At 39.2% G+C, this 27,914-nt stretch overlaps 1 long non-coding RNA gene across 2 annotated transcripts in view; it reads left to right on the top strand.

Moving 5' to 3' along the window:
- The window catches only part of LOC111922959 (uncharacterized), a 69,918-nt gene that overhangs the window by 36,495 nt on the left and 5,509 nt on the right, over positions 1-27,914 (top strand). For both annotated transcript variants that reach the window (XR_015284703.1, XR_015284702.1), the window contains exon 5: positions 23,302-23,405. This is a non-coding gene — a long non-coding RNA (uncharacterized LOC111922959). Of the gene's footprint in view, positions 1-23,301; positions 23,406-27,914 lie in introns of those variants that run through there.

Here is a 27,914-nt window from a genome sequence, read left to right as displayed (position 1 = left end):
GGAAAATATATTTCTTTTAAATAAATTTTGAATTAGAACCCAGGAGAGAATTCCTCGTAAGTGTGAAATGCTGATGGATGCTGCCATTTGGAGTCTGAAAATCAGAAAACATATGCACCTCTCTCTGCTGCTTGGTGAGATGGTAGTGCTGGGAAGTGGCAAGGCACTTGCACTGGAGCAGGGGCTTTCCTCCTCCTCTGTTCCATGAGTAGTCAGCTGTAATGAGGTGCCTTTGTGTCCTCTCAGACCGGATTGCAACCCAGACCAAGGGGAAGGGAGGGACAAGATGAGGAGTGCAACATTGCCTGGCTGCAGCCCATTGCCTCTTCACCTGCCTTGTACTGGCAGCCTGGCACTGCTTAAGGCTGTCCTCGAATGTGCTCTTGTGTTCTGCTCTCATTTTGGCATCAGGAGAGGAAGATCAGAAACCCCAAACAATCTCTGTCTCTGTGATTGCTGCTGGGGTTTCATCAGCTCAAACCCCTTGTGATGATACCCTTCAGCACTTCCTAAGACTCAGGATGGCCATGACTCTTTGTACTGCAGCCAACAGAGCTCTGATGCTCAGGCTTCTGGCTTTTTATTCTTATGGTAAATTACTAATATAGAAGATGCCGAATAATTCAATTAATTGGCTTCAAACTTCACTAGAAATTAAAGATTAGTTAATTCCACATAATTTTGGCTTTCATCTTTTGCTTAAGGATTGGCCAAGCTTACATAGCAGAGTGGACACGTGCCTGGGGCTGTGATGAGGTTTGGGTCAGAGTGGTTGGTACCTGCAGGAAGGACTGGCCAGGTGCTCCATTGTATTGCTGTGTGCAGTACAATGGAGCACCTGTGTGTGAATCGAACCCACAGTGGAAATGCTCTGGATTAAAAATGGCAACTTTCTGCCAGGCAGACTTTCCCCTAACCCCTGTCTTTTCATGGTTCCTGTTTACAATGTGGTCCCACAGACACAATTCCATATTGAGGAAAGTGAATTGCAGCAGAGGTGGGAAGGGGTAGGAGCTTCCTAAGCCAGGTTTTTTTTATTTTATTTTATTTTTTTTGTTTTTTTGTTTGGTTTGGTTTGGTTTTGTGGGTCTTTTTTTTGTTGGGTTTTGAGGGTTTTTTTTGAGATTTTTGTTGGGTTTTTTTTGGTCAAAGAACAGTACATTAGTTAATTTTGCCGCAGTCTGGGGAAACAGGCTAGTGTCAAACACTACAGCTTACAGCAAGTACTTCTTTAAACCTTGTACAATCATTGACACCAATATCAAGGGAGCATTAAGTAAAAGTGTGCTATGTGTGGTTTAATTGATTACATAAGGACAAATCAAATGAAAATGAAACCCAGAGTTACCTCCTCACTCTTCCTGGCACCTTGCTCAGAAAAATCAGAGTAGATTTTTTTTATTTTTTTTTTTTGAGAGATTGTCAGAATTTTACATAGCTTGAAAAAATGGAAGACTGGTAAAGTCCTCCATCCTGAACTAGAGAGATGCTATTGTCTTCTGCAGGGATGCCTTCATCATCTTCTCTATGCAAAGCAACAGAGTTTGCAAGTACATATTTATTTTCTATTACCAAGGACAGCCCAAATTTTTACATTTCTAATGGTGGAGAAAGGGCCAAACAAATGAAGGAGAAATTGTCCATCTAGCAAGGCTACTGGTCCAGACATGCTGGAATAGGAAATGGAACTGGGGAAGACTGGTTACACCATCAGCCTTGGGTTCAAGACAGAGACTTGTCTTTCAGACTGTGATTTATGGCCTATCAAAGACATGGTTATTCATTGTGCACTTGACTAGTCTCTGTTTAGTTCCAGGTGATAGTCTGAGTTAACAAAACTGTTAAAAAATTTCCATGTGTTTTGCCAGCACATTTTCCCCTACCAGGGGTCCTTACAGTTGACAAGGTCGTTTGCAATGGGCAAAGACAATGTCTCAGGCTGTGGTTAGTGAGGGAGATTGCTCTCAAGATTTTCTCTGCCTTGGGCTGCAGCTCTGGCTGTGGAGAGGTTGAGGATGTGAAGTTGCTGACTACTGACATTTTCAGCTAGAGATGCATCTCCAGCATGGGTTTTTTTTAAAAGCCCAAACATTTATTTATTCATTCCTTTACTATGTGATAATGTATGCAGTTAATGTTTAACTTCAAAGGCACTTTCATGCTTTAAGGGAGAGGTGTCAAATAACACTCTAGAGAGGTGTTTTTCCATCTGTTTGTACTGTGTTTATTTTTATGTTACTTTTGGGGGGCTTTTTCTTTTTTTTTTAATGTAATCCAAGCTATTTCTGAACTGATTACTTCAGAATTGCAGGATCTGTTGCTACACACCTTTGTCTTTGGAGGTTACTTCTCTGAATCCTACTACAGTCAAAATCTGAAAAGCAAGTTTCACCAATAGCAAAGTAAGCAGTCACTTGAGGTAACCTCTGCAGGAGGAGCGGGTCAGAGTGTAGCACAATCCAAAGAGTCCTGGGAAGAGGGATACATTGTGGTGCTGGTAGTTCTGTCACAGGGGGAATGTACTAAGTTTTATGTTATATTGTGAATATCCCACAGCAATCTCTGTTCCTCAGAATAGTTGTCCCTTTCCATGCTGTCATCTAACAAATGCCCAGGAGGAGGCTGTTACTTAATGCTGATTTTCTGTGATTGGGACCACAGGATCCAAGCACTGGGGAAGCCTGTAAAAGAGCTGTGAGGCAGGTGGTTATTTCTTCTGACCTTCTCCTGTGCTGGTGCCATGCCTTGGTCTGACATACAAAAATCTCTGGTGTTAGAGTCTTCCCTATATTTTACTGTTTTACCATTCTTACTGCTATATAGTTTCCCCATAGCTATTCCCTGCATTTTTTCTTTTGAGAGTTAAATCCATTTGTTTTAATTTGTCCAGCCCAATGCAGAGAAGGATAAACAATTGTTCTTTTTCACTTTGCAGCACCCATTTACACACTTGAGAGCTTTATTATATTTCTCTCAGCCTTCTCTTTAGGCTAAGCAATCCCAGTGCATTCAGTTTTTCTTCATATGACATGATTTATAGATCTGTGACCATTCATAGTGCTCTGCCTGTTCACCTCCTCCTGAATCACAGTGCCCATGACCTTCTGCATCTTCAAGCTGCAGTTCTGTTTTTATAATTGAGCATCGTGATGTCTTTTTTACTGCAGAAAGGACATTGCTGAGTCAAGTCTAGTTCTTGCTCTGCACTAATCCTAACATCACTCCAGCACAGTGACTGTGGTGTAATTAATTAATGGTTTCACATTTTGTATTTGCTGATGATCATTCCTGACTGGGTAAAACAAGTTGCATTTTCTTCTAGAGAGGCATATTTTTTTGTCTAAAAGGTCTGACTTTTGTCTTCTGCTGCAATGTTACTGAGGAAGAATGTCCTGTTTAACCTTTCTGCAAATCAATTAACATTGTTTGTCATTGTACTTTGGATATATGGGAGACATTTCCCTTTCCCACTGGGAGAGGGGCTGACTACTTTGGTCCTGCCCAGCTGTGAGGTTTTTGGATAGTGCTAATGTCCTTTGGAAATCTGCAGCATGCCACAGGGTAACTATTCACAAACTGCAAGCTATGCTGTCAATCATTGCTAGTCACCACAGTATTTACTACCCAAACTGTCTTGCAACAGACTTTAGACAGTTAGAAGTAAGCATCCGCCAGACAGCAGGAGACAATGAATGTCATCCTGAGGCAGGCACATAAATCACATCAGCTGAATCATCCTCTGAAAGTGCCTGTCCCTCAGAACTGACTTCAAACAGAGCACAGGGTGACTGTCTCAGACACAGGCATGGCACAGATGAATCCTAGCTCATCTTTTCAGTGGTCATTTTACTCACTAGAGTGAAAAAGGTTTGCGAAGAGCCTCATTTTCTAGTCACCTGTGAAGAAGGCTCTGTTTCTTGTGTAACCAAAATTAATATAATAAACTATCAGCTGTGGGAAACGACAGCTTTCATTCAAATCTGTGACCATTGGTTTGATATCAATGTTAGTTCTCTTTAGTCTGAAAAAAGGTGATCTATTCAGTGGAGCAACCACCAAAGTATTTCTGTTGACTCCAGAGGCCAGTATTTAAGCGAAGAAAAGACACATGTTCAGACAAGGAGAGAAAACTACTTCATGAGCAATATTATATTTGGTTCTTCGATGTTTATTTGGTAAAACCAAATTGTATTAGTGCAGCTCACTGTTCTTGTTGATATATTCAGTGCATTTCCCTGGTATGCATTCTGTACTTAGGAATGGAAATTACTCAGTAACACTCTACTTCATGAACACGCTGATTTCAATGTAATGGCTCATGAACTGTGTTAATGTGTATAGAATAATCTAATAATGCAATAATACCATAATGATAGAATATATTTTATATATGTATGTGTGTATCTCCCTCAGAGCCTTTCCTATACATACTGAAATTTTTGTACCATCTGTAGTATTGTAGTGCTGGAGTAATCCTGCTGGGAAATTCTCAGGCACTGTCTCACTGTCAGTGTACATTTTTCCTTTCTAATGCACTAATTCGCTGGACACTCTCGTTTTCCTTTACTGATGAATTCTGCAGGAGTCTAGAAGCTGCAAGAAGAGATGCTCGAATCTTGGTTTTCTTTTTGTCAGAGGGTTATGCCTACCCTATTGGCAGGAGTCAGTATCAACAGATTTCCAGATCTGTCTATGTTGTTTCCTCATGCTACTGGGAGATGTGAGTTCCCATGAAACATCAGGAATGAAAATGTTTATTTGTAATATTCATAAAGCTATATAAAAATAAACTATTTTTTTCTGGGGGATAACTGACTAATTTGAGGACAGAAAAACTCTCCATAGGGTAAACTGAAATTGTTCCTGAGCACTAGTCATGTTATTATGGTTTTGTGTTTTGCTTTTTAGAGAGCTTAAAAACCCTGTGACACCAAGTACTCTATAACTATTAGGTGTTGCCATTGATTTCTCAGGGATGATGCATCTGTTAGCAAAGCTTCATCTATCATAACTGTAAGATATTTCAAACTGTAGCATGTGGAGTGTAAAGGCTTGAATCTATTTGTTATCCAGATCTTGTGCAGTGGCTGCAAAATCCTCTTTGACCTTGAAAATCCCTGACTTTGGGGTTTCAAACCCAAACTGTCAGTAACAAGGTTGGGGGATATGCGGGTGGGATAGTAGTCCATGTGAAAACTTGCACTGTTCAGTGCCTGATGATAAGATCATTTCATCAAGAAAAAGAAGTCACTGATATCTGATATCTTTGTTGTCATGTAAAGCAGCAAGGGAGAAAAGCAGCCCATACAGGTGATTAACTTTCCCTGCTCCCCCAGGGGCTGGCTGCTCACAAGCAAGGTCAAAGGCAGATGATAGCATAGCCTGAGAAATCTGACCCTGTCACTACTTGACCTGTATCTGTATGGGAGATAAATGTATGTTTGGACATGCAATGTTTTGTGTTCTCCACTGAAGCATACCTACTGTTCACATTTGATCCTGGTCAACTGGCTCTAGGTGGCTCTGCTAGAGCAAGGTGGTTGGATTGGATGACCTCCAGAGGTTCCTTCCAACCTCAGCTCTTCTGTGCTTATACCTTAAAACCACAGAAGCTCCTTACCAATTTTTCCCTGAATTAAGAGGATTTTGATTCAATTCCTAATAAGGCATTTCTTCCAGCATCAGCCTGGGATTACCATGCTCTGTTTGCATGCTGACAATGTGCACAGCTGGTAAGTGTCATGTTGCTCATGGCACCATGGCTTTTACTAAATGTGTGACAAATGCACTACAATATGAAATACTGCAAACCACACAGTGATTATCAGCTAAAATGTTTTCGATTATATTATCTCTGCTTTTTATCTGTGCTTGTTCATTTGCAAAATGCAATCATTTGCAATTGGTCTGCCTATTGTTAGCTGAAGTTGGTTCTGTTGGATATTGAACTCAAGTAATTTGAGAGTATTATTCAATATGATGCGTGGCTTAATAGTTTCATTTTAATGTGCTGGAAATCTGCATAGAGAATTTAGTCTTAGTGGCCATTACAGGAAAACATCAGTTTCCAAGCCAGCTGCAGTGCTGCAAGCTACACTTTCTGAGAAAATGATAGAAAAACTATTTAGGAATATATATAGCTTATCAATCTGTGCTTTTTCTAGTCTATGATGTGAAGGGTCTTGTTAAGACTGAACTCATCACATATCAGCTGGTATAAGCAGGTCACGCTCCATGCCATGACTTTTAGATTGTGTGTCATTTTCATTTATTTTTCTGTATTTTGAGTGCATCCCTGAAGTTTAAGCACGAAAAAAAACTAGTTGAAAAACCTAGTGGATTTATCACCCAGCAGGTATTTGGTGACAGCTCTTGCCACAGGGATTATTACTCTTCTCTTGTCACTTTCTCCTTGAGCACAAGCTACACAGCCTGGGAATTTAAAACACCAGTTAATGAGGGATTAGAGGCATGTAATTTTTAGAACCCTTGTACTGTCAGGAGAAAAAAATAACAGTAGGTTTCCTCTGTCATTCATACCAACCTGATCTAAATTAGTTGGAGAGACTGCAGTGAGGGACACTTCAGTTTAAAACTCTTATTTTCATGTCAACTACGTGGCATTTCCTGCTCAACCTCTTTGCCTCCCATGAGGAATGACAAGGCACCTTCAGTTCTAGAGGTGGCTGAGAGGATACTTGATTGCTTTCTGGACTGCAGTCTAAGGTGCAGCACAAAACATGGTCTGGATAAGCACCATCATGCTTGTGAAATTGAGGGCTTTAGGCTCTTCCTGTGTTGAGCTCCTTGGTGGTCAGAACTGCATATTTTGGTGTTTGCTCTACCAGCTGTCTTGGTTTGTTCTAACCTCCAACACCTGCTTATCCTAAAAGGATAAGCAAAACAGCGAAGGAGATGGCAAAAAGAAACAGCTCTGGCCAGAGTTGAGCAGATTGAGTACAGCTGGTTTTACCCACACCCCTGTGAAGTTCACTCTTCATGTTTCCAGGATGGGGGTGGGGAGAGGCATAATAACTGTGCTTCTGCTTTTGAAAACAGGGTCTAAGGCTTCTCTTATTTTTTGTGTGTTTTTCCAGGACTCTCTTTAGAGAATTGATGTGAAAAGTTATGGAGAGGTTTAGACATAGTGAGAGTTAAAATGCATAAAATCATAAAGACAATATTTTAAAATCGTCTTCCACACTGGTAAAGAAGAGGTTTTTTAACAAAGGAGTGAAAAAAACCAGTGGCAGCAGTGGGCTACTTTGACCTTGAATTCATATAGCATCCTTAATACCATGATTCAAGCAAGTAGGATAAATAACTCCATGCCCTTTGGGCACAGATTGCTGTACACAGCGGGTACTTTCCAGTAATGTGGATATTCTGTCCAATCTCCTCAGAGGCAGAGAGACTTTGGGCCAAGCTCAAACCCCTTATAAACACAGTTGAGATTCCTTCTTTGGTATTCAGCTATTTTAGCTGGCATTTTTACTAATTTATCTTTTTTTAAGTCTGTTCAGCTGGACTGCTGCCTACATCTAGAGTGTGGAAAGTTGTTACGCAGGAGTGCTCTGAACAGACAGATAAGCAAGCCCAGCCACCAAAAGCAAAGCCCCTTTGACAACTTCAGCATTTTCAGGCACTGATTACTGGCAGTGACAATCACTTCTAATGTACTCCCTGCCTGTAGGTATTGACGTGTTTGTTCTGATTCTCAGTCTTTGTTTAGGGCTTATTACTGTGATCACTTTTTCTGTTGTAGGTTTGCACATCAGCAGTTTAATTACAAAGACAGTTCTCTCTTAAATGTCAGCTTGCTATATTTTTGCTGTCCCTGTAGCCATTAACTCCTTTGTACTGATTCATAGGCACAGTTTTGCACAGTAGACCTTGCTACCCACCTTGACGTCAATTTTATTTGTCCTTCTCATTTAAAACAGGAAAAAACATTTTAAAAAGCTCCTTTTTTTCCTCTGATACAAAAATGTTCATGTCATGTTTATGCATACACATTTATAGTTGTGTGTGAGGAAGATATATACTCATGAAAATGGGGGACATTTATTTTGATGAATGGCATTGTGTTGCTTAGTGATACATCAGGTCATATCAAATTGTCACTAAGCAAGTAAATGTAATCTTACAACATTATGAATTCTTTTTCATGTGTTTACTAGTTTCTTAGAAGTGCAAATATTTTTTTTTGCCCTGACCACTAGGAATTAAAAATAAAAATCTATTTAATGCTTTTATTTTCACTGGTTTTGTGGTTATTACTGAATATATTTTAAATATATATTTGTGGTTATAACTGAAGTCTCTTCAGTTTGTCATAATTTTTCTCATCTCAGATATCCCAGGAGGCAATGCACTCAGTTGCTCCAAATGTAAATTACAGCTAAGTGGAAATAAAAATACTATATTTTTTATCATGTTAGGTTTTGTGGCCTTCTAACTCTCATCACACTAGTAAGTGACAGTCATTCACTGTGTCAATTCACTTATCAAATTACAAAGGTATTTTTAGCTTGGGTCATGGTTTATTAGGTATAAATAACTATGTTTTCATGTGACACAGACTGAAGCTGAAAAGGAACAAGTGAGCCAGAAGATCCAGGTAGCTAAATGTAGAATCATAGAAGCATAGAACATGCTGAGTTGGGAGCGACCCACAGGGATCATCAAGTCCAACTCCTGGCCCTGCACAGGACACCCCAAGAGTCACACCATGTGCCTGAAAGCAGTGTCCAAACTCTTTTGAACTCTGTCAGGCTGGTGCTATGACCTCTTCCCTGGGGAGCCTGGTCCAGTGCCCAACCACCCTCTGGGTGAAGAACCTTTTTCTAATATTCAACCTAAACTTGATTCCAACGTGGTCACTGTGGCCAAAACAGCGACCAACATTCACTTCATTCGTTAGATCCACTCTGTTGACAAGCAGATAAAGGAGAGCATCTTTCTGAGTTAGTTTCCCTTAGGACCTGTTCCATAAAGTTGTCATCCAGGTACTTTAGGAATCTTCTGGCCTGGGTTGTATCACCTGGGTGATGCTCCCAGTTAATTTCTGCCAAGCTGTAGTCCCCTATTAGGACAAGGGAAGTTGACTTAGAAGTGTTCCTTGGTTCCTCAAAGAAGAATTCATTGGTTTCATTGTCCTGACTGAAATGTCTATAGCAGATTCCCAAGGTGACATTCACATATGTTGCTCCTGTGATCCACTTGGTCCTTCCTCCAAAGCCACCCCTTCTCAAAATTTGGAAGATATTTTTCTCATATGTGCATTTCCCCTCTTCATACAAGCACCAGGCCATGTACTTTTTGGAGTGCATGGCTGACTCGGGTGCTACTCAGCCTTTTGGGTGTCCTCCTGCAGAAATGTCCTGTGACTCACAGGAGTGACCATTATGATCCAATTATTGAGAGAAACCTCTGTCTGAATTAAGGTGCAAGCGACACCATAGGCCCAAGTCAATAGTACCGATTTTATTTAACAGTTGATGAGGAAGAGAGAGAGAGGAAGGGGTGGGGGAGGGGGGAGAAAGAAACACATTAGGTAGAAAAGAGATATCACGACTCTGTAGATTCCTGGTTACTCCTTACATTTTTTTACAAAATTACACTTACAAAATTACACCTGGTTGCTCCTTTTCTTCTGGCCTCAGTGGTTGCAGACTGTATCCATCAAGTAGTGGAGGAAAAGAATCCACAAAACTCAGGTACTGGTCCATTAGCACCAGTCTTTTACAGCACCTGGGTGGGTACTGCAGGTGGTCAAATGTTAGTAGTTCAACCCTTTATACTTGTGGATTCCTTTGCTTTGACCTGGGATACTTGGACAATAGTTCCACCTTATCTTAAGGTTCTTTTGCCATCCAAATCAGGAGACATATGCAGGAAGGGGTGGGCTTCAGTAGATGAGCAGCTGTTTGCAGTTTGCAGAGTGGAAGACTTTTGGTGATCTTAACAATGATTAAGCCATTTACCATTTCAGTCTCTGACAGTGACTCCAATGTAGAGCCATCAATTGTCTTAAAACCTTTTGAAAATGTGAATTATTTGGTAGGAAAGCTAAAATAGCTTTAACTTGCTCAGAAATCTCCAGCTATCTGCCTCTGCTTACCGCTGTGCGATCCTGAGCATCGGGACAACAGAAGTGCTGGTCTTCTGTGATGGACAGAGACAAGCATGGGGGCACTCGCCCCCTTTTCCTACTTGTGGATTTCACAAAGCTCCCTTTGGCTTTATGTCCTATGTTTCAGGGAAAAGTTGAGAAACAAAAGTGAATGTTTCATGTTTGGGGTCCTCTTGGGTCACTTGGCGAGAAGACACTTGCTCATCTTAACTGAGTAAGGTAAATATTAATTCCAGGTGGCACTATGCATAGAATAGGGATATTGCTAAGAATAGAATTGCTGCCTTCCAGTAAAAAAAAGAGAAAGAAAGAAAGAAAAAAGATTAATAAAGGTTTTGAAGGGCAGGAGTAACCATTAACTAAGCTGGCACCCTCCCAGCCTTTACTTGCACAATTTCGGTCTTAGTTCTGGTCAGGCTTTCTGAGCATTATTGGAATATAAATGTCACCTAAATGAGTTACAAATCAGGCAGCCCCTGCCTGATGAGAAGTAGAACCAGCTGTCCTAAAAGAATTCACTTGAAACTAGGGCAATTTCACATTTCTTTCAAATGTGCAAGCATTGGCATTGCTCACAAATGGTGCTGTCTGTGTGGGCGATAGGCAGTCCATTTGTATTAGTGTTGCCAACATGATTTTAATGCTGTGGTCTGCACTGCTTATCTTGCATGCCCATGTGTGCTGCTGTGTGAAGCTGATCCAGGTAGAGTGAGCCTGCTATGCCTTTGTCACATCTCCCTCGCCTCCTGCATCTGGGTCTTCTGCTGCAAGCTGTGGAGGTGAGGGATGGTGGCTGAGCACAGCTTGGGAGTGGAGGGTGTGGCAAGAGCTAGGCAATGAGTGCCATAGCTCAGATGGATGGCAAACCTGCCCTGCAGCCTCACTGACTCTGGCCTGAGAAGGTTAACTGCAAGAGGGCTGGTTACATCTTGCAGGGAATACTGTTGTGAATGCAAGCACAGTGTGGCAGCACTTTCCATGTGGTCCCAGGGCAGTCACTGCTTCCTGGTCCTCCCTCATCTTCCACAACAATGTTTTTTTCAGGATAGCTCATTTGGATTTGACTTGTTCAGTGCAGCACAAACAAACAGCTTCTTGTGGGGAGGCATCTCTTTCTATATGTTCTCTCCCTGAAAAAACACTATCAATACAAAATTGCTGTCTTTTACCAGATCATGTTAACTGCATCATACCTCCCCAAAAAGAAAAAATAAGTGTATTAGGTACAGAAGCCTTGTTATATAAAATGTTGTAAATCTGAGGGTATCTATCTCTTCCCATGGATCAGAGGGGAAATCAACCATGCTCAATTTATCTTACACTCTCCTTCTTGCTTTATCCACCTTCTCTGCTTTTCAAACCATGAAAAAAATCCTGACTGATTTTAAGACCCATGTTTTAAAACTTGTGTTTAGACACCTTAGACAGGCTCTGTTGGGCTATATTTTCCAAAGTCTTTCTCAGTTTAGCCTACTGATTTCAAGAGTCCTCAAAGAACTATAAACTCTTGTAATTTAGGTAACTCAAACTGATGAAATTTTTTTTATGTGGTAGGAAGTTCTAAGTTATTCTATCATGGGTTCATTTCTACTCTAGATTTCCATCTCTAGAGTTCAGAACATACACCTCAGGGAGGGAGGGCAGGGAATCCAGACTTTGCTCTTTTACACCTGTTCAGAAAGGGCTGACTTGTACTAGATGGCATTTGGACTAGACTGGACTGGATAAGATTGAGAGTACATAGCCATCTTAAAACAGTAGGACTTGTCTCAGAAAAGGAACAGACATGCAGAAGCAGCTGTGTCAGCTATAATGCAGTTAATTCCATAGATGTCTGACTGATGGAGAATGCTACCAGGTCATGACCCACCAATACTGCACTTGGGAAGTGATAAGAAAATTCTGGGTGCAATTCTGGTTCCTGAGACTTGCTGTCTACATTGATAACATTAAATCAGTGTCAGGCCACAGGCTCCAGCACCTACTTGCACCCATCCTGCTGGGCACATTACTATTTTGGCCAAGGCTGACTTGCACTCTTAGCCAGGTCTAGGTTTAGTGTGGTCTGGGGGTGATTTTTAAGCAGTCTGCCTGTGTGATACCCCATCATCATGGAGGCCAAGGGAGTGGTAAAGTGGCTGTAGGCTGCTCCAGGGCCAAGGAAATGTCCTATGAACATTTAATTTGCTGGAATGGATGCAGTTATGGTGTTGGAAACACACCTGATTTCTTGGAATAATTTGCATATTTGATATAATCATCAGCCTAATTAATATTGATTGAAAGCACATTTACATTTGCTGGGTCTTACACACTGAATATTGCTGACCACCACCTATCTTCCAAGAGGGAGCAACACTTTGATGACCTGAGCCAACCAGATGCAACAACAGCTGTCATGAAAGACAAGCAACCTTCCTTTTGGGCTGTTTTTTGCAAATTTTAATGAAATGTTTCTCCTGCAAACAGCTTTCTGGCCAGGGGTGCAAGTTTCTAGCATATATAAAAAGAATCAGTCAGTGGAGTTTTATCACTTCTCCTGGGGTTTTGTACTTAAGAGCATTGAAATATATTTAAGAATCAGCAGCAGAAAAGAAAGAGATGGTCTGTTTTTTTCAGCAGCAGAAAGAACTGCATGAATCCCTCTGTGCTTCAGACTGGTGCATAAACTCACCCTGGAGCAAAAATTTTCTTGTGTCCAAACAATTTCAGACTTGGAGAGAAGAGGAAGAAATTTGGCAGATCAGCAAAGGACCATTGCTTGATGAATAAGGCAGTAGTGGTGGCAATGTTGAAATTGTTTTAGCTGTTACCTATTAAAGAACTAGGGGTGTTGGTCAGCCACCAAGCTGCCAATGGCCACTTCCTGTCCATGTGTGAAAGAAACTCCCACTGGGACTGCTAAATTGCAAAAGGGTTTCTGTGAAATATATCACTTTGAATGGTACATAGGGATTTTGAGGAAAGTGCATCCATTTTAATCCAACTTTCTTGTATTTCTGTGAGTTCTAACCCCTTTTTACACCTTCAAAGTCACAGCTTTTTCTTGTGGTTGTTATTCTTTATCCTGGAGGAGCAAGCCACTCAAAAGAGTCCCAAAGCTTTCAGTCCTGAGCCCAAATCTTTGTGAAAGCTTAATTGCCTCTCATAGGTATCACCTTAGTGTGATACCAGGAAATATATTTTCATTTAATCCCTCTAAGAAGAGCTAATAGGTAATGGAGATTATTTGGATGAGACAGAAGCAATTAATTGAAACATCCAAGAATTCAGAGGTCTGCTCGAGCAAGGATGTTGGTTTGTAGCTGATAACATTTTGCAAAGTTGCAATTAGGATAAGACAGAATTATAAAAAATTCAAAAATATATTCTTAGAGCAGCAAATAATTTTTTTAATTCACACACAATTGTAAAAAGACTTTTTGATACAACCATTCAGGAGGGATGACTTACCATGTCTTGTGTGCATGTATACAACAATCCACAGCCACATGCATGGTAGTTACTGTGACAAGACTTGGTTTTTGTGCAGTCTTGGTCAAAGTTGTGGTCACAGACCAGATCTGCTAGGTGGTGGGGAAAGACCAAAGAAGTGGTGGGGAAAAAGCCCTGGGAAAATTCAAGGTACACAATATCCACTGAGTTTATATTCACTCAGGTTCATTTGGGAATGCCCAGGTACCTCACCCAGAGCAGGTGCTTCACACTGGATGATGTAATATCGTGGAACATTTCCTTGACATCTTCTAATGCAACACAGCTACCCATGACACCAGCTCATTATGGCCCATTGTGGTCCGTCAGCAGAGATGAACGACCTCAGGCCACATCCCAGTGTCCTGATACTTCCCCAGAGAGAGGTGGGGGAGCCACTCAACCCAGTGGTTTGTGCAAGGGAGGGCAACTCAGCATGAGAAGAGGCACCTCAGGATCAGTCTCCTATCTCACTCATAGGCTATCATCCACCCTCTGCTTTATCAGATCAGAAGCTCACCTCCATTTCAACCAAGCACCCGGGCTCCCCATAAATAAGGGAGTGCTTTGAGTCATTATCCCTAAACAGTTTGGTCTTTCACAGTGATGCCAATAATTTGACAACCTTTCTAATCTGAGCTGTGCTTGCTTGGAACTCAGATTGCATCCCATAGACCACTATAATGGGATCGAATAAAAGAAAATACTTTAAAGAAAGAAACATGAATCAGGTTAAAACACAGAAATTTGTAAGGGGTCCATGACAAGGAATGGTGGGGTCAAGTGTTACTGGGGTAACCACATGTCTCTGGAGGGCTGAATTTAAATCTTGCTTTAGTTTCATCACAGGTCCTATTTGTTTGTGCCACAAGATAGCTGACAAATACTGCCTAGTTAAAGGTCCAGAGTTGGAATAACAGGACATCTGTAAGTTAAAAGCACAGGAAAACTTCCATGGATACTGTCTTTGACGCACACTTGGCATTTGCTAGTATTGGTAGAGCAAATGGCTCATCACTGCACTCTCAACCCCAGGAAAATAAACGGGGACTAGAGTTAAAATATCTTGTGTGAAAACCAGGATCATTTAAACGTAGAACAGGAGGAGGCAGTTTAGTCATGCAAGAATAGCTCATGTTTCAAGGTAACTGTCAAGGTCTGGCAAAAAGTGATTCCCCCAATATTGAGCACAGGAGCCCTCCATTGATAGGTCTGAAAGGTTTGACTGAAGGAGCAAAGCATATTCTTCTCCCAGCTGTGTGCCTCTGTTGCTATGAATGATTTGCTCTCTGTCGCATTTGACTGCTTATTATATGAATATTTAGTTCTGAATGGATACAAACTTGGTATGATAAAGGGAAGGGGAAAGTAGCCGAGGAAGCCTCTTGAAAAATTTGCATCTCCCACATGTAGTCAGAAACTACTTGCTGTGTTGTACTGGGAGCAGTGAATTCCCATTGTGGAAGCAGGAATTGGGAGTTCACAGCTCTTCTCTCCCTTGGCCTCAATTTCAGATGGAGCCAGTTCGTTCCTAGGTCACATGGAGCTAGCTGACATCTATGGCCATGCCATCTATAGGCTTTTTAATTTCTAGAGGTTAGTGCGAAAAAAGCCTAATGTATTCTAGATTCTTTAACATTTATTTAATTTTTTATTGCAAATGCTTGTATGATTTTATAAGTATGTAAATGAATCTGCAAAACTCCAAAGAATACTTCCATTAGTAATCTAAAACTACGTACTTAATGTAAAATGTGATATTTTTGTATTTCTTCACAAGTAGGAGTCATTATATATTTTCTATTAAAAAAATAGATAACAAGTAATACAAAGTCCCAGGATTTCAGTATGCTATTTGCTTTATAAGCAATGCAATATTGGTAGTCAGACTATGCCCTCCACAGCAAGCATCCAGACATTCCTCTTGAAGAAAGGGACATTGTGTTGTGTTAGATTTTTGAACACTGTAGGAAGGGAAGGTACTCAGTGATTTTCTGTGCCTACCTTCATATTCAACTTATTTACTGACAACTCTCTTAAGATTTGGTTGAGGTTAGAGCACACTTCAAATGTTTAACTGCTTTCTCAGAATTTAGCCCCAAGTGTGGCTGTTAGTGCAGTGATGTGTCCTGGAGGATTTTGTGCCCATCTTGCAGATGAAGTTTGGCAGCATACGCTAAGAAAAGCCTTGGCATTTATGTCCTTGGCATTACTGATTTCAGTCCTAGATTTAAAACATATCTGAAATATTGTGGAAATATAAAAAGTTAGTAAGGCTTTTTTTTCCTCTCTGCTGGGTGAAAAGACACGGTTTCAGCATGCATGGCCTAATAGCCTCCTCTGTGTCTAAAGTGGGTCTGAGAAGGTCAGGAGACTCCTGTGTTCTTTGTGAAGTCCTCTAAACACCTCAAGCTACATCATGGTAAAGTCTGTGGTCAACCTCAAACTGCTCTCTATAGCTCCACAAAAAATAGTAGATTTCCAAAATTGCTGAGAAAGGAGGTGCTCACATATATGGCAGTGCACTCCAGTGTGGCATGGTTGAGTTTTCTCCTCTTTTATCAGGGTCTTCATGTAAAAACACAGATAATTTCCTGTGTAATTTACCATTGGTAGTTAAATTAGCCTTCCAGAACCAAAAGGGACCTACAGGAAAGCTGCAGAATGGCTTTGCATGAGGGTATGTATGGTATAGGATAAGGTATAGGATAAGGGGTAATGGCTTTAAACCTAAAGAGAGTATGTTTAGATTAAATATCAGGAAGAAATTCCTTTCTCAGGAGATGTTAAGACATAAGAACACGTTGTCCAGAGAAGTGGATGCCCCATCCTTGGAAACATTCAAGGCCAGGCTGAATAGGGCTTTAAGGAACCAGGAAGCATGGCAAGGGGAGTTAGAAGTAGATGATCTTTAAGGTCCCTTCTAATACAAATCATTCAATGATTCTATACATTTCTATGGATTTCACAAGCTTTAGTAACCCACATGCAAAATTGGACAAAATAGTACTGCTTTTCTCCTGGTGTTTGTCTGTTTTACTGATTTAAACTGAAAGCTTTCAGAGCTGAGACCATCTTTGCAATTTGTGAGTACATGGACTCTGATAAAGGGCTTTAGAGTCTTGTCTGGGTTAGAGCAACATTGTTGCACTAAAAATATTTACCAATTATTGGCAATAATTATTCCTTCATGGAGATGCACTGAAACACAGCAAAGACTATTTGGGAAAAGAAAAGCTCTCTATCAGTTGGCTGAATTGTTTGTACTGGCCTGTGTAGCAGTGCAGAGTGGAATTATTTTGCTTACATCATTGTTCTTGTAACTAAGGAAACCTCAGAGCAGCTGCTGACTTACTGCTGATTTGTTTGCCAGTTAAATTTTCTAGAAAAAAAACAAAGAAAATAAATTTGGGGAAACTAGAAGATCAAAATGGACACATTAATTATTTCTCTCTTTTCTTTATAGCTGAGATACCCTGCATGTCTTAGCAAATTATTGTTGAAGTATCTGAAGTAGTAACATGAATAGCTTTAATTGAAAATATATCTCCTGAGAATTCCAATTCTTTAGCTGTGGGCTCAGACCTCCAAGATTTTCATACATATTGCTGAGCGCTAGTGCACTGGGACATAAAATCTTCAGCAGTGGATGATGCAAGAAATTAATTATTATAAAAAGTACCCAGTTGTCAGATTTTCCTCCCCACTGAGCTTGGTAAGGCAGCAAACCAGATATGTTCTTGCTCCAAAGAACCTTCTTTTTATTAGCATGAAATATGGGAAGAGAAAGCTAAGCAGAGCCATGAATCCTTAAAAAATTTTTTTTAAAAAAGAATTCTCATAGTGTCTTCATTCTCATTTTCCAGTTTTGCTTTATTCTTAATTCTTGGATATTATTAAAGAAGTGAGACTTATTAAATTGTACCAACTTTCTTTCAGTATGCCTGCCTACAGTATATAAAAGATACCACATTTCTGAAAGTTTCAGAACTGAGAAATTCTGAGAAGAGCAAAGATCTAGTTTTTGTCCTCTGTGAAGAGAAAGGCACTAAGAAGAGAGAGACAACATGTAGCTGTTGGGAAACTTACCATAAAAACATGTCTCAGAAAAGCTATGCATATTTGGACTGGGTTTTTCAGGAAAAAATCAACAGTACATCTGGACATGGACATATGAAAATTCTTGTTTTTTAATAATTAAAACCTCACTGCTCTGTGCTTTTGGCCTAATTTTATTTTATCTAAACTCATAAAAGTTTGGATCCCATATGGATTAAAATTTCAAGGGCTGGGCCTTAATGGCTAGCCTGTACCTAGAAATGTGATGTATTTGGTGACTGCAGGAAAGGATCACTCTAAAACCTGATTTCTCCTAGAGAATTCAAGTCTTTGTAGCTAGCAACAGGAGCTGTGGAAACATTGTGGAAGTCATGGAAGAGCTGATAGGGAGCAACTGTGCAGTGTAGAAGGCTAAAGCAGTTAATGATGGGAATGGAAGAATGAGGAGGTGTTTTTTTGTTCTGCATGTGGCATTATTGAGACTGATGGAAACTGAATACTCTTGGCAGTATTTTTAGCAGATCTGAAAAACTGGAAATCTCCAGAAAGGAGCACAGGGCAATGACAAAGGGCTCCACTTACCAGTTTCAGCAAGGGACATTTTAGCAGGACTGAAGAAAAGTTTTTTTTACAGTGGTAAAATCTTGGAGGAAGTTCTTTCCCACCTTTTTGTTTTTGCATTTGATGTCTGTCAGTATTCTATCAAATGTCAGGATTTAAGCATGACAGACATCTTCAGTAAAGTTCAAGGGTTGGCACTGTGTGACCCCAGAGACAAATACGATTTAATCCTTTTTGCTTCATGCAGGTATGGGTATTTGTAGCACTCAGATTTCACAGGACACTTTTTATCAGTAGACCTTGGAGTATGTAGCAAATTACATTTTTTGTCATCTCCTCTGTTTCTCTTCCACAGAAATTGAAATGCAGAGTTTTCTAGGGGCAGATGTGGGAATGGAGCCTGTACTCCCTCAACACCTCTGTCCTGAGCTGCTTGCCTGACTTCTGTGCCTCCTGCCTTCTCTGAGTAATACCATATCTATTGCAGCAGCTTTCAGCCTAGTTATTACCAACTCATTATTTCTATTTTTTGAAATGAATGGAGCTCAACTGTCCATTGCAGATCAGCACCAGATCACAAATGACATGCCATTGTAAAATGGGTAGGATTGCCAGTGTGTCAAAAGGATGGTTTTCTCTGAAGCCGAAAGTGAGCTGGACAGACCTTGTGATAAGGCAGTGCCCAGAATAAATGTCAAAGTTCTGATCTAAAGCAGCTGGTAGCTCACGATTATAGTCAATATCCAAATATAGTTCCAGCTACATAGGAGTATCAGATGTTAACAAAAGCAGTGAAGGTGAGAAGGCTTACACCTTAGGGACAAGATGATGCTTGCTTTCTTTCCAGTTCTGTTTTTATCTTGTAGTGTAAATGTGAAGCAGCATTTTAACCTTCCTATAACTGTATTTTCACACTGAAGAAATGTGAATAACATTTCCCAAGTTTTTAGCAGCTCCTTGAAATTCTTCATTTGTGAGGCATCAGAGGTCAGTCATTGTGTTTGTTGCTTGGTTTTATTTTTCCACAACAATCCATAGAGAAGCAGAGAATAGTACAAAGCAGTTAATTCTCTTTAATATGTAGCTCACAAATATCTCGAAAAAAGTAATAAAAGGGAAATTCAGATTTATTGAAGATGACAGGAATAATAGAACATACATATAATAATATTTGATGCATTTATTTTAAAATTAATGTGGTGGTTTAATTTGTTTGTATGAAGTATGCCCTACATTTTCTGTTAACTCAAATCTGTGTGATATGAAAGAACAATATCTCCCTTTCTACTGTTTCTGAGACTTCATTTTTCCAATTTCAGATGTGATGATCTGGGAAAACCTGAATCTATTTGCTAGAACCATTTTGTTTATCTGCTCTTATAAAACTCCTATCACAATTCACAGGTTTTGTCTAATAAGAAAATGCTATTAAAGTCTGTGAGCTTTAAAAAGCATCTGTGCTTAAGAAGAAAAAGAAATACCAAATAATAACAAGTACAACAACAAAGCACAAAATGAAAATGGTAGAGGTACGCTACTCTTTGCAGTAATGTACCATAGAGTAATGGCGTAATTTCCTGAGGATTAACTGAAGTTCAACATTTTGAAGATAACTTATAATTTTCTGTCGTTTTTTCAAAGTAATATCTTGAAAAAGTACCCATCAGTCTTATAAAAAAGTGACTTGAAAACCAGATATCTGTAAAGGTCCTTTTGCATTGTAGTCAGTGAACCAGGACAAGACTAAGAAAACAAGTTCAAGACCTGTACACAAAGTGTGTACAAAGTGTGTTTAGCTTCAGCGATTACTGGGACTCTGAACCACTGTCATCCCATTAATTGTTAACTTGGGTAAATACATTTCAGGCTGCCTCAAAATTAAAATAATAATAAAAAAATAATTAGAATGCTTATAGTGGTCTCTTGGACATGCTCTAAATATTAAAATGTATGTTTGGTGTGTAGGGATGTACAGTAGGATCTTTCAGGATAGTCCAAGCCATGACCAAAGGACTGTCTAGTTTGCTTTGGAAGCTCTGCACTACCAGATCACTTTGAAAGTCCCTTGACTGAGAACAGCACCTGTGTTGTAGAGTGCTTGATGCCACATACGGGCAGTGTATTTCCACTGCCATCACTGCAACGTTGCACTGGTTTGGGTGGACTAATGACTGGCGTCCTCAGGAACCAATATTTTTCAATCAGTGGGTGCTCTTTTCTTCTACAAAACACACAAGTGCATTTGATTGTCTTTTGCATGAGCTAAAAGTGAAAACTAATGTATTCTCTAAGGCTGTGTCTTGTTTTCTTGTAATCAGTAATGCAATGGTTAATAATTATTGTGTGTTATCTGTTATGTAAGTTTTCCCTTTGCTTCCCTTTATTTTGTGCAGCAAATATTGTCCTACTAGAAGATAAAATGCAACTGTGAACAATGTTTTTCTACATTTTTTACATCATTAGTATTGATTTACTAATTGTATACTGAATTTCTTCCAGTGAATTTACTACCATGGTGATTCTTGTTCCTTCTTCTTAGGAAGTGTGTTTCTTTTTAAGTTCAACCGATGAAAAAATATTCTGATTACAACCAGTCAGTGAAGAAAGATATATCTATATATCTATGTATCTATATACCTATCTACACCTATCTCTATATGTCTCTATATACATATGGTGCTGAAAAATGTTAGAAACAAGTATTTGAAGCCAAACAATGTAAGAACAATATGAATATACTATAGAAGCCCAATTTTTAAACATTTTAATTGTATCTTACCCCAGTGTATATTAGTGAAATGATCTCCCTGGTCCATGTAGAGAAGCATGTATGTGGAATTCTTCTGCTGGCACCCCTTTGGCCTGCCTTATGTTGCCACTTTTTAAAAATTTTTGCACAACAACCCTCTAAATAATAAAAAAATCATCAGCAGCTCAGTACATCTCATCTTAACCCCTGAAAATGGCCAGAGCTCACTGTTCAGAGGCAAAACCTGTGAGATCAAGAGCTTTGAAGCAGCCTGCATAGGTGAAGTGTCTTGATGGACTGTGTTTTGAGGCTTGAGATTGTTCACATGATGTCATATCCCTAATGTGATTCTGAATGCTTTTTTTTCCTTCAATATGTAATAAATTTTAGTTATGTAACTTTGTATGTAAAAACAAGACAGCCTCTCAGTCTTGAGAGTTTTTTTAATGCTAGATTTTCCTAGGCTCCAATTAGATAGTTCTGAATGTGAAGTGAGCTAATTTCCACCTGCTCCTGGGCAAGGTGGAAGAAGAGAAAACTAATACATTTTAAATTTTATTCTTACTTCTCAGACATCAAAATACCAGATTGGAACTAAGGTCATAAATTTAACTCTTTGCCCTGGAAGCCAAAGTTACCTGAGGACCTCAAAATGTTATTTCTGTTCTTGATGGTTGCTCACCAGATCTTTTAGAAAAGGTTTAGTTTTCTAATATCCTCATCCCAGGGATACTGAGTACTTCTTTCTGTGAAACAGTTTTTCCAGTTCAAATCATAAAGAAATGGCAATTAGGCTTCACTATTGAATTTTCTCTTCTCCCACTCTCGGGCACATCCCAGAGTATGCAAAACAAAGAATGAGAAGTAGGAATTATCTTGCTACTAATGGAGCAGGCAGGTGGTAACCCCATTTTCAGCTCCTAATGTGTATGGGTGATGGAGAAAGGCTGTAATCAACCAAGTCAGAATAAAGTGCCTTTGCACGAAGCAATCTCTGAATGATGCAAACCCATGGTTGCCTGGCAATCTTTTTAAGCTTTTGATACTGCTAATTTGTTACGTATTTTTCACACAGCACCATCCTTACATGATTACTGTAGCTGGTGCCGTACAAAGAAATCTTTAAATTGTCCGTGTTGGATGGTTTTGCTGATAAGATTGCCTTCTAGTGATCTTCTTATTGTCCTGTCATGATTCAAAGTGATTTTTTACGGGGCATGAACATGAGCTGGAAGCCTGGGAGTTATTGGATCAGAGTTCTGACCTTGGCAACAATAAAACATATTGCATGGTGGTATGTGAATGGCAGAAATCCATTGTGTTCCCATATCACTGGCTGTTCAGTGGAGAAATGACAAGAAATGATACCTACCTCAAGTAGATGCTGGTAGACTATGTTATTATAAGGGATGGCAAGAGTTCCTGCAGTCAAGCTGTGAGCATACGCAGATTATTATCTGGACATTTTATTAGTTTTCCTACAGGAGGTACTGAGAGCCTAGCTCTAACAGATAATTGTCACCTCTCCTATTGCTGCTTTGAATTTCCTCACCTTCCAGATGCTGCTATGGCTGACACACACACTTTTAAAAATAAACTTCATTTTTCACTTTTTCTTTCTTGTCACATGCTGCCATCTCATTTTACTTTCCATTTTGCCATTCAGATCTCATCTCCTCTCCTCCTCTTTTTCCCTTTTCGCATGCTTCTGTTTTTGCTCCTTGTGTCTCTCTCCTTTATATTGGATCCCTTTTCCTTCACAGTATTTTGTCCTCTCTTCATTTCTTGTCTTTAGTATTCTTTTTTTTTTTTTCCTACCACTAAATTCTTTCCTCTTTTTCCTTTCTACTCAGTATGTTAATAAAACATTTGACCATTCAAACATTTTCTGTCTCTGCTCTTCAGGCTTCTGAATTATTGCTATAGTTCTACCAAAACTTAATTACCACATCAAAGAAGAGCTGTCCTCATTTAGGCAGGATTTCAGCCTTTCCAGATTTTTTTAACATGTTTGACCTAATTAGAAGTCCCATTTAAAATGACACTTCTACAGAAGCAGGAAGAAATTGTACAAGTTGTTTCCAGGATATGGAACATGTCTTACACAAATTTTGAGAAATACAAAAATATTAAATTTTTTTATTAAGATGTTGAAATAATACTGATGGTTAGATATAATAACATCCATCTTTTATGATAATAGAACATTCTTTCTCTATCAAGTAAATATATTCATTTTAATATAATATGTAATAATCATGTGTCAAGACCTGCAGTTGCTCCACTTTACAACAACAGCCATTATTTTATGTATTATTTGGAGGAAACACACTTTATTTCATCACATACCTTTTATGGCTTTCTTGTTCCTAATGAGGTAAAGTCACTTTCCACAGAGCCCTCATGAGAACTGCATGTAATAAACTGGTGAGTGCTATGATTTTCCTTCTGTAAGTTGTTACGTTCTCCAACTACAAAGTTTTTGTATGTAAGCCTATGCTGTAACTGCTTGTTATTTTAACTCTGAATCATTACTGGTCCCTTCCAACCCCATTTCTGAGATAGTGAGTCTGCAGCTATTAAATCTGTTAAAATTAAGATCACACTGATTAATAAATCAGGAGAATAATTCACTTTGGAAAATGGCAAATTCAAAACTGCCTGGGAATTGTAATCAGGAGCACACGTTCTTCTGAAATGCACAGGGATACTCAGGCTGACAGATGTAGCTTGTTTAGCACAAAAAGAAATTTCTTCTGCAGGCAGGATATTCTGTGATCTGTGTCATGTAAGAGAACAGCACATTGGGATCTTGCTAACCTTAAAAACTATAGGCAGCAACTTCTGATGGCTTAGTTCTGTTGACTTGGAGGGAGTTAAAAGAGCAGAGAATTTATTACTACATCCAGTTTTCTTAAATCCCTAGGAACATGTGGATGACTCAAAGGTGTGTCTTAAAACTCCACAGCAAAACTTTAGTGTATAAATAAGACAGGATGCTGTGAGAATGAAGTACTTTACCTATTCCCTCCTCTGCAGCTCTGTGAGCTGAGCTCCACAGGGCAGTAAGGATCCTACCTTGCATATTTGCAAGTCTCTGAGATAATAACTTATAAACCCAGTGTTTTTCAGACCTGTTTTAGTCTCTGCCTAGGGTTTATTGAACACTACTATGACAAAAAGGTAAAAAGGGAGTGGGTTTTTTTTTCTTGTTTGTTTAATTTTTTGTTTTTTTAATGAACTGTTCTATATCTGGAATGGCTGGGAACCAAAGACTGAATGTGGGAGAAAATTAGAACCAACTGAATAATGTTCTAACTCTACAAACACTAACCTTGAGTAGGTCTTGTTAGGGTATGGTGTCCTTTATAGTTTCTACATGTACAATAGCTATTTAATAAAGAATGTCCTGTGAAGGTCAGATTCAGAAGGGCAGTCTGTATTATGTATATGTTTGTAGCTAATTTAGCTGCATAGAAAATATGCACTTTGAGTAGAGGGAGATTTTGATGTTGCAATTCATATTCATTTCAGTGGTCACAGTAGGGTCCCCACATCTTACAGTGCACCAGATCAATGAATCAGAGATTGAATAAGCCTCATTGAATATGTTTCTTGGCTCTGGTTCATTTTCTCATGAAGTCCTTGGCCATCTGTTTACTGACTCCAGCTCAAGGGGGAGAAGACCAATAACATAAAACAGCACTTTCATGCCAAATAGCCTGAAACCAAATGGCTCTAGATTATGTATGGATTATGAATTTACAAGCAGAATACTGATTTCTTGGATCAGTAAAAACCTGAAAGAAATGGGCCTTCATTTGACTGGAGCCTGCAGATATCACAATAATTTGAGTGTGCAATGATACATTTGAAGACGACATTCAAGGTCTTGGGGACCTTGAAATTTGGTTCCTTTCAGTGTTTTCTAGTTCTTTTTCTGTGTGATTGCTGATGTATTGTACATTCTGCTTCAGGAAACCAGTCCAGAAATGGCTGTTTTTTGGTGGTCTCATGTTTTATCTGTGAGCACTGAGTTTGCTCCACATCTTTCAGGGTGGTGAGCAGTTAAGTTCCAGTTATTACAGTAAAGCAACCACTTTTGATTAGTGGCTGTAGCTGTTTGTCATGGGGTTAGAAGATCTTTGTTATTTTGGAATATACATTTTCATAATTTCCTCTATTCTTGGCCTCTTAGCACAAATGACGGATTTGTGAACAGCATATTCCCTTATACTAGCGTATTTCTGAGCATCACACGTGGCAGCAGGAATGCTAACAAAAACCAAAAAAAACCCCCAAAAAACTGCAGCAGAATTCCACAAATTCTATAAGGCCACCTTCTTCTTTTGCCATATAAGATGCACATCAATAGAGGCAGGCCCTGTGCTGGATAGTAGACTGGCAGATTTCCCAAGAAGTAAAGAGCAAAACTAAATCTCTTTCATTAAATACCATTAGAATAAATAGTTTTTTGGTATAATTTTGTGCTGTAGCAGATTAGCTATGTGAAGCAACTTACGCAAGAAATGATACTGCATATTATGGGAGCCATTAAAGTAAATGTTGCTACTATTCCATTAATTTAAATGGGAAATTACAAGTGTGATAGACCATTAAGAAACTTGGCTTCCAGCAAACACACAAGGACACTTGTTTTAGAAACAAAGGACCTCAGACTGTTCCAAGCAGAATTCTGTTCCAGAAACTTATGGTCATACACGAGGTATATTTATTTTCCATGGCTCACCATCAGTTGGAGGTGCTCAGCATCCCCCAGTGCAACATTAGGTAGGTGTAAAATGAGGCCTTGTGCTCCAGAGATATGTTTGGGACATAAGTATTTTCATGTCTGAGTCAAGCTGTTCATGGAATTTTCCAGGAATGAAGAGTTTTTGGTAGTGTGATAATCCTAACTGTGTTCACTTTTTGGATTTTAACAAGTGCCAATTCAGCAAAATGGTCTGTGACCATCCCAGAAGAGATTACTTGGAAAGTTACTGTCTTAAAATATAGCCTTTCTTCCTTAATAGCCAGTATGAGGAAAAGAGATTTTTCGGTGCCATGTGAATGAACTCTGGGAGAAGGCAGCGGATGTAACACCACAGCAGAGAGAACTCATAGGCACACAGGACAGAATTTATCATTGCTTCCAGTTAAATCTTGAGTTTCTCTGTGGTAAATATGAGACAATGCAGTAGTATATAAATGATTATTGCATTTGAATGCATTTCAATAACATTTCTATTGTGTCTTGATTGCTTACAGTGAAATAGCATCAGTACACTAGAAGTGTACCTGTGCTAGATACTGTGCAAAAACATGGAAAAAAGGTTAATTTCTTTCATATATGCATTATCTTTTCATTATTTGAACAGGAAAACAGATTTCTCTGTTGAGAGCAAGTAGAATATGCCTCCATGGAAATATTCAAATCTCAAGTGGACAAGGCCCTGTGCAAATTGCTCTCAGTTTGAAGCCTTGAGCAGTGAAGCCTTGAACCTCTAGTCTAGAGGTCCCTTCCAACATAAATATTGAGTGATGTTATTCCATACTTTGAGTTATAGACAATTATGCACTTTTATTGTAATCTCAAGGGTCTACAAAAAGATACTTAAAATGTATTGTATTGCACAGAAGGTGTTTGAGGTGACAGGAATAGTCAGAACCCATTTTTCTGTTTTCTCAGTGATACCGATCATATTCCTTGACACCTCTCACCAACTCAGTTCCAGTCAGGCTAAACAAACTTCTACAGAATAAACTTCTTAAGGTGCAGAAAACAGTGAAAATAAAACAAAACAAAACAAAAGCAAAACAAAAACAAAAAACAAAAAACAAACCCAAAACCAAAACCAAAACCAAATTATCTCAATCACCTCTCAGATGCAGCTGGATTTTTTTTTCCAATTTGTGGCTTAAATGCAACTGTAAACTCTTTGTTTTGTCAGGTTTAGGTTTTGTATTTTTTTTTTTTTATTATTATTTCATTTTATTTTTTTTTAGTGAAGTTTTCTGCTCACGGGAATTTCCAGCAAAATAAAATCAGGGTGAAGAGAAATGTGCCCTTGACCTCAGGTATGATAAGGTTCTCCTGTCATGAGGCTGTGCTGTGTCCCACAGATGCTTTTTGTGTGTGTTTGCACTAGTTGAAAGGATTTTCTCTATTTGCAGTCCCTTGAAAAGATGAGGATGGCAAGACCACAGAAATACAATATAATTAGGGATGCTCTTGGATTTGAAATTGTTGTATCTCCCAGATATGATAACAATGGTATTAGTTCTGCTTCCATACCTAGCAGATATTTAGTGCTGAATGTAGCCAAGAAAATACTGCACAATGCTTGGAGAAAATTGCACTCTGAACATCGTTAGGACTATCAGGTTAGTTTTGTGTTAATGCCAGAAATCTGATTTTCTGAATTGTTGAGGAAGAAACAGAAAATAGGAATAACGTGAAAAAGCAATGAAAACTCTTATTTTGTTTTAGATTGCCAAAGTAGATTTGCCATTATTTTTCTCCATTGCTTTGGGGAGTAGAAAGCTTACTTTTAAGTGTGAACTGAAGATTTCATTGAATTTGTTGGAAATTAAGAAAAACTCACAAAGTTATTATTTATAGTAATTCTCTCTAGTGGAGAATTGAGAAGTCACCCCTTTGTCAAGTGGGTCTGCAAGTCAAGCAGTTGCAACAGAAGGAGCAGAAACTTATACCCATTCACTATTACTAACTGGAGACACCAGGGCTCCCTCATGTATTCCCTTACCTCCAGTAGGTGTGTAGATTGGGTGTATGATGCTGCATCTCCTAAAGGTTCCTGCCAGCCACGGGTTTCACACTGCTCCTAGCTCAGTCATGTAGCAGTTCACCTCATGCCCATTTTGCATCCAAGGGGAACATATATTCTCACTGGGCTAGGCTATGAAGTTGTAAAT

This window comes from Cyanistes caeruleus, chromosome 3, assembly GCF_971803275.1.
Source record: "Cyanistes caeruleus chromosome 3, bCyaCae1.hap1.1, whole genome shotgun sequence".
In the NCBI taxonomy this organism is placed as follows: Eukaryota; Metazoa; Chordata; class Aves; order Passeriformes; family Paridae; genus Cyanistes; species Cyanistes caeruleus.
Note: the sequence above shows the minus strand (reverse complement) of the source record. Positions and strands in the feature narration are given on the sequence as shown.